The sequence below is a fragment of the Oncorhynchus keta genome, unplaced genomic scaffold, assembly GCF_023373465.1.
Source record: "Oncorhynchus keta strain PuntledgeMale-10-30-2019 unplaced genomic scaffold, Oket_V2 Un_contig_2616_pilon_pilon, whole genome shotgun sequence".
NCBI lineage: Eukaryota > Metazoa > Chordata > Actinopteri > Salmoniformes > Salmonidae > Oncorhynchus > Oncorhynchus keta.
This window is the reverse complement of record NW_026284824.1, coordinates 160,001-173,414: the sequence shown is the minus strand read 5'-3', so window position 1 is coordinate 173,414 and position 13,414 is coordinate 160,001. Positions and strand designations below refer to the sequence as shown.

The 13,414-nt window shown below is 40.0% G+C and overlaps 1 pseudogene; it reads left to right on the top strand.

Moving 5' to 3' along the window:
* The window catches only part of LOC127922535 (multiple C2 and transmembrane domain-containing protein 2-like), a 147,647-nt pseudogene that overhangs the window by 999 nt on the left and 133,234 nt on the right, over positions 1-13,414 (top strand).

Here is a 13,414-nt window from a genome sequence, read left to right as displayed (position 1 = left end):
ACATGAGATTAAAGTTAACTGCAAAAACTTTCCCATGATGCTCTCTGTCCTGTTTCCTAAATACTGAAACCAGCAGGCAGCAGCTAGCTCTGTCTAAACACTGAACAGGAACACACATTGATCAAGAAATGCCTCTTTGACAGGACATGTTTGGACTGTTGCTCAACCTGTAGTGTCAACTCAACGCAACAGCCGTAAGCACATCTAGCATCGATTCCACAATTCTTAAGTTAACATCTTATTCAATCAATCAAATGTTATTTATAAAGCACTTCATTTAGTTTTAAAAAATCATTTAAAAACCTTAATGTACCATCTAATGCTGCATCTGGTGTTAAAACCATATAATGCTCATAGTGGCATCTGTCATAAAACCATAATGCTGTAGTGGTCTGTTATTAAACCATCTAATGCTGTAGTGGTGTTATTATCTGTCTAATGCTGTAGTGGTGTTATTACCATCTAATGCTGTATCTGTCATAAAACCATATAATGATGAATCTCATATGGCATCTATCATAAAACCATCTAATGTAGAATCTGTTATATGGCATCTAATGCCATATAATGGTGTTCATTACCATCTAATGCTGTCATAAAACCATATAATGTCTAATGCTGTAGTGGTCTTATTAAACCATCTAATGCTGTAGTGGTGTTATTACATCTGTCTAAAACTGTAGTGGTGTTATTACCATCTAATGCTGTAGTGGTGTCATAAAACCATATAATGCTGTAGTGGCATCTGTTATACCGTCTAATGCTGTAGTGGCATTGTCATAAAACCATCTAATGCTATCATCTGTAGTGGTGTTATTACCATCTAATGATGAGTGGTGTTATTACACAATCTAATGCAATGTAGTAATGAATTACCAAGCTAATGCTGTATGGTTCTACCGATCTAATGCTGTTGTGGTGTTATTAAAACATCTAATGCTGTTTAGTGGTGTTATTTCCATCTAATGCTGTAGTGGTGTTATTAAAGGTCTAATGCTTAGTGGTGTTAACTTTCCCTAATGCTGTAGTGGTGTTATTAAATCTAATGCTGTAGTGGTGTTATTACCTGTCTAATGCTGTACAGGAACCACAATTGTAGTGGTGTTGCCTCTAATGCTGTAGTGGTGTTATTACCGTCTAATGCTGTAGTGGTGTTATTACCATCTAATGCCGTAGTGGTGTTATTCCACTAATGCTGTAGTGGTGTTATTACAATCTAATGTTGTAGTGGTGTTATACCGTCTAATGCTGTAGTGGTTTATTAAAAATCTAATGCTTAGTGGTGCTTATTACCATCTAATGCTGTAGTGGTGTTATTACCGTCTAATGCTGTAGTGGTGTTATTACCATCTAATGCTGTAGTGGTGTTATTACCATCTAATGCTGTAGTGGTGTTATTACCATCTAATGCTGTAGTGGTGTTATTACATTTACATTTACATTTAAGTCATTTAGCAGACGCTCTTATCCAGAGCGACTTACAAATTGAATTACCATCTAATGATGTAGTGGTGTTATTACCATCTAATGCTGTAGTGGTGTTATTACCATCTAATGCTGTAGTGGTGTTATTACCATCTAATGCTGTAGTGGTGTTATTACCATCTAATGCTGTAGTGGTGTTATTACCATCTAATGATGTAGTGGTGTTATTACCGTCTAATGCTGTAGTGGATAAGAGCGTCTGCTAAATGACTTAAATGTAAATGTAAATGTAGTGGTGTTATTACCGTCTAATGCTGTAGTGGTGTTATTACCGTCTAATGCTGTAGTGGTGTTATCTAATGCTGTAGTGGTGTTATTACCATCTAATGCTTTAGTGGTGTTATTACCATCTAATGTTGTAGTGGTGTTATTACCGTCTAATGCTGTAGTGGTGTTATTACCGTCTAATGCTGTAGTGGTGTTATTACCATCTAATGCTGTAGTGGTGTTATTACCATCTAATGCTGTAGTGGTGTTATTACCGTCTAATGCTGTAGTGGTGTTATTACCATCTAATGATGTAGTGGTGTTATTACCATCTAATGCTGTAGTGGTGTTATTACCATCTAATGCTGTAGTGGTGTTATTACCGTCTAATGCTGTAGTGGTGTTATTACCGTCTAATGCTGTAGTGGTGTTATTACCATCTAATGCTGTAGTGGTGTTATTACCATCTAATGCTGTAGTGATGTTATTACCATCTAATGCTGTAGTGGTGTTATTACCATCTAATGCTGTAGTGGTGTTATTACCATCTAATGCTGTAGTGGTGTTATTACCATCTAATGCTGTAGTGGTGTTATTACCATCTAATGCTGTAGTGGTGTTATTACCATCTAATGCTGTAGTGGTGTTATTACCATCTAATGCTGTAGTGGTGTTATTACCATCTAATGCTGTAGTGGTGTTATTACCATCTAATGCTGTAGTGGTGTTATTACCATCTAATGCTGTAGTGGTGTTATTACCATCTAATGATGTAGTGGTGTTATTACCGTCTAATGATGTAGTGGTGTTATTACCGTCTAATGCTGTAGTGGTGTTATTACCGTCTAATGCTGTAGTGGTGTTATTACCGTCTAATGTTGTAGTGGTGTTATTACCGTCTAATGCTGTAGTGGTGTTATTACCATCTAATGCTGTAGTGGTGTTATTACCATCTAATGCTGTAGTGGTGTTATTACCATCTAATGCTGTAGTGGTGTTATTACCATCTAATGATGTAGTGGTGTTATTACCGTCTAATGCTGTAGTGGTGTTATTACCGTCTAATGCTGTAGTGGTGTTATTACCGTCTAATGCTGTAGTGGTGTTATTACCGTCTAATGCTGTAGTGGTGTTATCTAATGCTGTAGTGGTGTTATTACCATCTAATGCTGTAGTGGTGTTATTACCATCTAATGTTGTAGTGGTGTTATTACCGTCTAATGCTGTAGTGGTGTTATTACCGTCTAATGCTGTAGTGGTGTTATTACCGTCTAATGCTGTAGTGGTGTTATTACCGTCTAATGATGTAGTGGTGTTATTACCGTCTAATGATGTAGTGGTGTTATTACCATCTAATGCTGTAGTGGTGTTATTACCATCTAATGCTGTAGTGGTGTTATTACCGTCTAATGCTGTAGTGGTGTTATTACCGTCTAATGCTGTAGTGGTGTTATTAACATCTAATGCTGTAGTGGTGTTATTACCATCTAATGCTGTAGTGATGTTATTACCATCTAATGCTGTAGTGGTGTTATTACCATCTAATGCTGTAGTGGTGTTATTACCATCTAATGCTGTAGTGGTGTTATTACCATCTAATGCTGTAGTGGTGTTATTACCATCTAATGCTGTAGTGGTGTTATTACCATCTAATGCTGTAGTGGTGTTATTACCATCTAATGCTGTAGTGGTGTTATTACCATCTAATGCTGTAGTGGTGTTATTACCATCTAATGCTGTAGTGGTGTTATTACCATCTAATGCTGTAGTGGTGTTATTACCGTCTAATGCTGTAGTGGTGTTATTACCGTCTAATGCTGTAGTGGTGTTATTACCATCTAATGCTGTAGTGGTGTTATTACCATCTAATGCTGTAGTGGTGTTATTACCATCTAATGCTGTAGTGGTGTTATTACCATCTAATGCTGTAGTGGTGTTATTACCATCTAATGCTGTAGTGGTGTTATTACCATCTAATGCTGTAGTGGTGTTATTACCGTCTAATGCTGTAGTGGTGTTATTACCGTCTAATGCTGTAGTGGTGTTATTACCATCTAATGCTGTAGTGGTGTTATTACCATCTAATGCTGTAGTGGTGTTATTACCGTCTAATGCTGTAGTGGTGTTATTACCGTCTAATGCTGTAGTGGTGTTATTACCGTCTAATGCTGTAGTGGTGTTATTACCGTCTAATGCTGTAGTGGTGTTATTACCGTCTAATGCTGTAGTGGTGTTATTACCGTCTAATGCTGTAGTGGTGTTATTACCATCTAATGCTGTAGTGGTGTTATTACCGTCTAATGCTGTAGTGGTGTTATTACCATCTAATGCTGTAGTGGTGTTATTACCATCTAATGCTGTAGTGGTGTTATCTAATGCTGTAGTCTAATGCTGTAGTGGTGTTATTTAATGCTGTAGTGGTGTTATTACCATCTAATGCTGTAGTGGTGTTATTACCATCTAATGCTGTAGTGGTGTTATTACCATCTAATGCTGTAGTGGTGTTATTACCATCTAATGCTGTAGTGGTGTTATTACCATCTAATGCTGTAGTGGTGTTATTACCATCTAATGCTGTAGTGGTGTTATTACCATCTAATGCTGTAGTGGTGTTATTACCATCTAATGCTGTAGTGGTGTTATTACCGTCTAATGCTGTAGTGGTGTTATTACCGTCTAATGCTGTAGTGGTGTTATTACCATCTAATGCTGTAGTGGTGTTATTACCGTCTAATGCTGTAGTGGTGTTATTACCATCTAATGCTGTAGTGGTGTTATTACCATCTAATGCTGTAGTGGTGTTATTACCATCTAATGCTGTAGTGGTGTTATTACCATCTAATGCTGTAGTGGTGTTATTACCATCTAATGCTGTAGTGGTGTTATTACCATCTAATGCTGTAGTGGTGTTATTACCATCTAATGCTGTAGTGGTGTTATTACCATCTAATGCTGTAGTGGTGTTATTACCGTCTAATGCTGTAGTGGTGTTATTACCGTCTAATGCTGTAGTGGTGTTATTACCGTCTAATGCTGTAGTGGTGTTATTACCGTCTAATGCTGTAGTGGTGTTATTACCGTCTAATGCTGTAGTGGTGTTATTACCGTCTAATGCTGTAGTGGTGTTATTACCGTCTAATGCTGTAGTGGTGTTATTACCGTCTAATGCTGTAGTGGTGTTATTACCATCTAATGCTGTAGTGGTGTTATTACCATCTAATGCTGTAGTGGTGTTATTACCATCTAATGCTGTAGTGGTGTTATTACCATCTAATGCTGTAGTGGTGTTATTACCGTCTAATGCTGTAGTGGTGTTATTACCGTCTAATGCTGTAGTGGTGTTATTACCGTCTAATGCTGTAGTGGTGTTATTACCATCTAATGCTGTAGTGGTGTTATTACCATCTAATGCTGTAGTGGTGTTATTACCATCTAATGCTGTAGTGGTGTTATTACCATCTAATGCTGTAGTGGTGTTATTACCATCTAATGCTGTAGTGGTGTTATTACCGTCTAATGCTGTAGTGGTGTTATTACCATCTAATGCTGTAGTGGTGTTATTACCATCTAATGCTGTAGTGGTGTTATTACCATCTAATGCTGTAGTGGTGTTATTACCGTCTAATGCTGTAGTGGTGTTATTACCGTCTAATGCTGTAGTGGTGTTATTACCGTCTAATGCTGTAGTGGTGTTATTACCGTCTAATGCTGTAGTGGTGTTATTACCGTCTAATGCTGTAGTGGTGTTATTACCATCTAATGCTGTAGTGGTGTTATTACCATCTAATGCTGTAGTGGTGTTATCTAATGCTGTAGTGGTGTTATTACCGTCTAATGCTGTAGTGGTGTTATTACCGTCTAATGCTGTAGTGGTGTTATTACCGTCTAATGCTGTAGTGGTGTTATTACCGTCTAATGCTGTAGTGGTGTTATTACCATCTAATGCTGTAGTGGTGTTATTACCATCTAATGCTGTAGTGGTGTTATTACCATCTAATGCTGTAGTGGTGTTATTACCATCTAATGCTGTAGTGGTGTTATTACCATCTAATGCTGTAGTGGTGTTATTACCATCTAATGCTGTAGTGGTGTTATTACCATCTAATGCTGTAGTGGTGTTATTACCATCTAATGCTGTAGTGGTGTTATTACCATCTAATGCTGTAGTGGTGTTATTACCATCTAATGCTGTAGTGGTGTTATTACCATCTAATGCTGTAGTGGTGTTATTACCATCTAATGCTGTAGTGGTATCTAATGCTGTAGTGGTATCTAATGCTGTAGTGGTGTTATTACCGTCTAATGCTGTAGTGGTGTTATTACCGTCTAATGCTGTAGTGGTGTTATTACCGTCTAATGCTGTAGTGGTGTTATTACCGTCTAATGCTGTAGTGGTGTTATTACCGTCTAATGCTGTAGTGGTGTTATTACCGTCTAATGCTGTAGTGGTGTTATTACCATCTAATGCTGTAGTGGTGTTATTACAGTCTAATGCTGTAGTGGTGTTATTACCATCTAATGCTGTAGTGGTGTTATTACCATCTAATGCTGTAGTGGTGTTATTACCATCTAATGCTGTAGTGGTGTTATTACCGTCTAATGCTGTAGTGGTGTTATTACCATCTAATGCTGTAGTGGTGTTATTTCCGTCTAATGCTGTAGTGGTGTTATTACCGTCTAATGCTGTAGTGGTGTTATTACCATCTAATGCTGTAGTGGTGTTATTACCATCTAATGCTGTAGTGGTGTTATTACCATCTAATGCTGTAGTGCTGTTATTACCATCTAATGCTGTAGTGGTGTTATTACCGTCTAATGCTGTAGTGGTGTTATTACCGTCTAATGCTGTAGTGGTGTTATTACCGTCTAATGCTGTAGTGGTGTTATTACCGTCTAATGCTGTAGTGGTGTTATTACCGTCTAATGCTGTAGTGGTGTTATTACCGTCTAATGCTGTAGTGGTGTTATTACCGTCTAATGCTGTAGTGGTGTTATTACCATCTAATGCTGTAGTGGTGTTATTACCATCTAATGCTGTAGTGGTGTTATTACCATCTACTGCTGTAGTGGTGTTATTACCATCTAATGCTGTAGTGGTGTTATTACCGTCTAATGCTGTAGTGGTGTTATTACCATCTAATGATGTAGTGGTGTTATTACCATCTAATGATGTAGTGGTGTTATTACCATCTACTGCTGTAGTGGTGTTATTACCATCTAATGCTGTAGTGGTGTTATTACCATCTAATGCTGTAGTGGTGTTATTACCGTCTAATGCTGTAGTGGTGTTATTACCGTCTAATGCTGTAGTGGTGTTATTACCGTCTAATGCTGTAGTGGTGCTATTACCATCTAATGCTGTAGTGGTGGTATTACCATCTAATGCTGTAGTGGTGTTATTACCATCTAATGCTGTAGTGGTGTTATTACCGTCTAATGCTGTAGTGGTGTTATTTCCGTCTAATGCTGTAGTGGTGTTATTACCATCTAATGCTGTAGTGGTGTTATTACCATCTAATGCTGTAGTGGTGTTATTACCGTCTAATGCTGTAGTGGTGTTATTACCGTCTAATGCTGTAGTGGTGTTATTACCGTCTAATGCTGTAGTGGTGTTATTACCATCTAATGCTGTAGTGGTGTTATTACCATCTAATGCTGTAGTGGTGTTATTACCATCTAATGCTGTAGTGGTGTTATTACCATCTAATGCTGTAGTGGTGCTATTACCATCTAATGCTGTAGTGGTGTTATTACCATCTAATGCTGTAGTGGTGTTATCTAATGCTGTAGTGGTGTTATCTAATGCTGTAGTGGTGTTATTACCATCTAATGCTGTAGTGGTGTTATTACCATCTAATGCTGTAGTGGTGTTATTACCGTCTAATGCTGTAGTGGTGTTATTACCATCTAATGCTGTAGTGGTGTTATTACCATCTAATGCTGTAGTGGTGTTATTACCATCTAATGCTGTAGTGGTGTTATTACCATCTAATGCTGTAGTGGTGTTATTACCATCTAATGCTGTAGTGGTGTTATTACCATCTAATGCTGTAGTGGTGTTATTACCATCTAATGCTGTAGTGGTGTTATTACCGTCTAATGCTGTAGTGGTGTTATCTAATGCTGTAGTGGTGTTATCTAATGCTGTAGTGGTGTTATCTAATGCTGTAGTGGTGTTATCTAATGCTGTAGTGGTGTTATCTAATGCTGTAGTGGTGTTATTACCATCTAATGCTGTAGTGGTGTTATTACCGTCTAATGCTGTAGTGGTGTTATTACCATCTAATGCTGTAGTGGTGTTATTACCATCTAATGCTGTAGTGGTGTCATTACCATCTAATGCTGTAGTGGTGTCATTACCATCTAATGCTGTAGTGGTGTTATTACCGTCTAATGCTGTAGTGGTGTTATTACCATCTAATGCTGTAGTGGTGTTATCTAATGCTGTAGTGGTGTTATCTAATGCTGTAGTGGTGTTATTGCCATCTAATGCTGTAGTGGTGTTATTACCGTCTAATGCTGTAGTGGTGTTATTACCGTCTAATGCTGTAGTGGTGTTATTACCGTCTAATGCTGTAGTGGTGTTATTACCGTCTAATGCTGTAGTGGTGTTATTACCATCTAATGCTGTAGTGGTGTTATTACCGTCTAATGCTGTAGTGGTGTTATTACCGTCTAATGCTGTAGTGGTGTTATTACCGTCTAATGCTGTAGTGGTGTTATTACCGTCTAATGCTGTAGTGGTGTTATTACCGTCTAATGCTGTAGTGGTGTTATTACCGTCTAATGCTGTAGTGGTGTTATTACCGTCTAATGCTGTAGTGGTGTTATTACCGTCTAATGCTGTAGTGGTGTTATTACCGTCTAATGCTGTAGTGGTGTTATTACCGTCTAATGCTGTAGTGGTGTTATTACCATCTAATGCTGTAGTGGTGTTATTACCATCTAATGCTGTAGTGGTGTTATTACCATCTAATGCTGTAGTGGTGTTATTTCCGTCTAATGCTGTAGTGGTGTTATTACCATCTAATGCTGTAGTGGTGTTATTACCATCTAATGCTGTAGTGGTGTTATTATCATCTAATGCTGTAGTGGTGTTATCTAATGCTGTAGTGGTGTTATCTAATGCTGTAGTGGTGTTATTGCCATCTAATGCTGTAGTGGTGTTATTACCGTCTAATGCTGTAGTGGTGTTATTACCGTCTAATGCTGTAGTGGTGTTATTACCGTCTAATCCTGTAGTGGTGTTATTACCGTCTAATGCTGTAGTGGTGTTATTACCGTCTAATGCTGTAGTGGTGTTATTACCGTCTAATGCTGTAGTGGTGTTATTACCGTCTAATGCTGTAGTGGTGTTATTACCGTCTAATGCTGTAGTGGTGTTATTACCGTCTAATGCTGTAGTGGTGTTATTACCGTCTAATGCTGTAGTGGTGTTATTACCATCTAATGCTGTAGTGGTGTTATTACCATCTAATGCTGTAGTGGTGTTATTACCATCTAATGCTGTAGTGGTGTTATTTCCGTCTAATGCTGTAGTGGTGTTATTACCATCTAATGCTGTAGTGGTGTTATTACCATCTAATGCTGTAGTGGTGTTATTATCATCTAATGCTGTAGTGGTGTTATCTAATGCTGTAGTGGTGTTATCTAATGCTGTAGTGGTGTTATTGCCATCTAATGCTGTAGTGGTGTTATTACCGTCTAATGCTGTAGTGGTGTTATTACCGTCTAATGCTGTAGTGGTGTTATTACCGTCTAATGCTGTAGTGGTGTTATTACCGTCTAATGCTGTAGTGGTGTTATTACCATCTAATGCTGTAGTGGTGTTATTACCGTCTAATGCTGTAGTGGTGTTATTACCGTCTAATGCTGTAGTGGTGTTATTACCGTCTAATCCTGTAGTGGTGTTATTACCGTCTAATGCTGTAGTGGTGTTATTACCGTCTAATGCTGTAGTGGTGTTATTACCGTCTAATGCTGTAGTGGTGTTATTACCGTCTAATGCTGTAGTGGTGTTATTACCGTCTAATGCTGTAGTGGTGTTATTACCGTCTAATGCTGTAGTGGTGTTATTACCGTCTAATGCTGTAGTGGTGTTATTACCATCTAATGCTGTAGTGGTGTTATTACCATCTAATGCTGTAGTGGTGTTATTACCATCTAATGCTGTAGTGGTGTTATTACCATCTAATGCTGTAGTGGTGTTATTTCCGTCTAATGCTGTAGTGGTGTTATTACCATCTAATGCTGTAGTGGTGTTATTACCATCTAATGCTGTAGTGGTGTTATTACCATCTAATGCTGTAGTGGTGTTATTATCGTCTAATGCTGTAGTGGTGTTATTACCGTCTAATGCTGTAGTGGTGTTATTACCGTCTAATGCTGTAGTGGTGTTATTACCGTCTAATGCTGTAGTGGTGTTATTTCCGTCTAATGCTGTAGTGGTGTTATTACCGTCTAATGCTGTAGTGGTGTTATTACCGTCTAATGCTGTAGTGGTGTTATTTCCGTCTAATGCTGTAGTGGTGTTATTACCGTCTAATGCTGTAGTGGTGTTATTACCGTCTAATGCTGTAGTGGTGTTATTACCATCTAATGCTGTAGTGGTGTTATTTCCGTCTAATGCTGTAGTGGTGTTATTTCCGTCTAATGCTGTAGTGGTGTTATTTCCGTCTAATGCTGTAGTGGTGTTATTACCGTCTAATGCTGTAGTGGTGTTATTACCGTCTAATGCTGTAGTGGTGTTATTACCGTCTAATGCTGTAGTGGTGTTATTACCGTCTAATGCTGTAGTGGTGTTATTACCGTCTAATGCTGTAGTGGTGTTATTACCATCTAATGCTGTAGTGGTGTTATTACCATCTAATGCTGTAGTGGTGTTATTACCGTCTAATGCTGTAGTGGTGTTATTACCGTCTAATGCTGTAGTGGTGTTATTTCCGTCTAATGCTGTAGTGGTGTTATTACCGTCTAATGCTGTAGTGGTGTTATTACCGTCTAATGCTGTAGTGGTGTTATTTCCGTCTAATGCTGTAGTGGTGTTATTACCGTCTAATGCTGTAGTGGTGTTATTACCGTCTAATGCTGTAGTGGTGTTATTACCATCTAATGCTGTAGTGGTGTTATTTCCATCTAATGCTGTAGTGGTGTTATTTCCGTCTAATGCTGTAGTGGTGTTATTTCCGTCTAATGCTGTAGTGGTGTTATTTCCGTCTAATGCTGTAGTGGTGTTATTACCGTCTAATGCTGTAGTGGTGTTATTACCGTCTAATGCTGTAGTGGTGTTATTACCGTCTAATGCTGTAGTGGTGTTATTACCGTCTAATGCTGTAGTGGTGTTATTACCGTCTAATGCTGTAGTGGTGTTATTACCATCTAATGCTGTAGTGGTGTTATTACCATCTAATGCTGTAGTGGTGTTATTACCGTCTAATGCTGTAGTGGTGTTATTACCGTCTAATGCTGTAGTGGTGTCATTACCGTCTAATGCTGTAGTGGTGTTATTACCGTCTAATGATGTAGTGGTGTTATTACCGTCTAATGCTGTAGTGGTGTTATTACCATCTAATGCTGTAGTGGTGTTATTACCATCTAATGCTGTAGTGGTGTTATTACCATCTAATGCTGTAGTGGTGTTATTACCATCTAATGCTGTAGTGGTGTTATCTAATGCTGTAGTGGTGTTATTACCATCTAATGCTGTAGTGGTGTTATTACCATCTAATGATGTAGTGGTGTTATTACCATCTAATGCTGTAGTGGTGTTATTACCATCTAATGCTGTAGTGGTGTTATTACCGTCTAATGCTGTAGTGGTGTTATTACCGTCTCATGATGTAGTGGTGTTATTACCGTCTAATGCTGTAGTGGTGTTATTACCATCTAATGCTGTAGTGGTGTTATTACCATCTAATGCTGTAGTGGTGTTATTACCATCTAATGCTGTAGTGGTGTTATTACCATCTAATGCTGTAGTGGTGTTATTACCGTCTAATGCTGTAGTGGTGTTATTACCGTCTAATGCTGTAGTGGTGTTATTACCGTCTAATGCTGTAGTGGTGTTATTACCGTCTAATGCTGTAGTGGTGTTATTACCATCTAATGCTGTAGTGGTGTTATTACCATACAGGGTTGGAGTCATACAGAGTTGGGGTTGGTCTCATACAGGGTTGGTCTCATACAGGGTTGGGCTCATACAGGGTTGTGGTTGGGCTCATACAGGGTTGGTCTCATACAGGGTTGGTCTCATACAGGGTTGGGGTTGGTCTCATACAGGTTTGTGGTTGGGCTCATACAGGGTCAGGGTTGGTCTCATACAGGGTTGGTCTCATACAGGGTTGGGCTCATACAGGGTTAGGGTTGGTCTCATACAGGGTTGGGCTCATACAGGGTTGGGCTCATACAGGGTTGGGGTTGGGCTTATACAGGGTTGGGCTTATACAGGGTTAGGGTTGGGCTCATACAGGGTTGGGCTCATACAGGGTTAGGGTTGGGCTCATACAGGGTTGGTCTCATACAGGGTTGGACTCATACAGGGTTGGGCTCATACAGGGTTGGGCTCATACAGGGTTGGGGTTGGGCTTATATAGGGTTAGGGTTGGGCTCATACAGGGTTAGGGTTGGGCTCATACAGGGTTGGGCTCATACAGGGTTAGGGTTTGGCTCATACAGGGTTGGACTCATACAGGGTTGGGTTTGGGCTCATACAGGGTTGGGGTTGGACTCATACAGGGTTGGGTTTGGACTCATACAGGGTTGTGGTTGGGCTCATACAGGGTTGTGGTTGGGCTCATACAGGGTTGTGGTTGGGCTCATACAGGGTTGTGGTTGGGCTCATACAGGCTTGTGGTTGGGCTCATACAGGGTTAGGGTTGGGCTCATACAGGTTTAGGGTTGGGCTCATACAGGGTTGGGCTCATACAGGGTTAGGGTTGGTCTCATACAGGGTTGGGCTCATACAGGGTTGGGGTTGGGCTTATACAGGGTTGGGCTTATACAGGGTTAGGGTTGGGCTCATACAGGGTTGGGTTTGGGCTCATACAGGGTTGGGGTTGGACTCATACAGGGTTGTGGTTGGGCTCATACAGGGTTGGGCTCATACAGGGTTGGGGTTGGACTCATACAGGGTTGTGGTTGGGCTCATACAGGGTTGGGGTTGGGCTCATACAGGGTTGGGGTTGGGCTCATACAGGGTTGGGCTCATACGGGGTTGGGGTTGGACTCATACAGGGTTAGGGTTGGACTCATACAGGGTTGTGGTTGGGCTCATACAGGGTTGGGGTTGGACTCATACAGGGTTGTGGTTGGGCTCATACAGGGTTGTGGTTGGGCTAATACAGGGTTAGGGTTGGGCTCATACAGGGTTAGGGTTGGGCTCATACAGGGTTGTGGTTGGGCTCATACAGGGTTAGACTCATACAGGGTTAGGGTTGGGCTCATACAGGGTTAGACTCATACAGGGTTAGGGTTGGACTCATACAGGGTTAGGGTTGGGCTCATAGCTCATAGCGTGTTTTAGACCAGCACTGCGAGCACACCTCATCCAGCCACAGCCTACAATAACATTAGACAGTGTTGTGACATCAAATGAACCCTATTTCACAGCCCCTGTTTGTAGTGAACTCAGACTGGCTTCATCCCTGTGGAGACAGTAGTCTGTATGGTCATAGAGAAGGTGTGGAGACAGTAGTCTGTATGGTCATAGAGAAGGTGTGGAGAC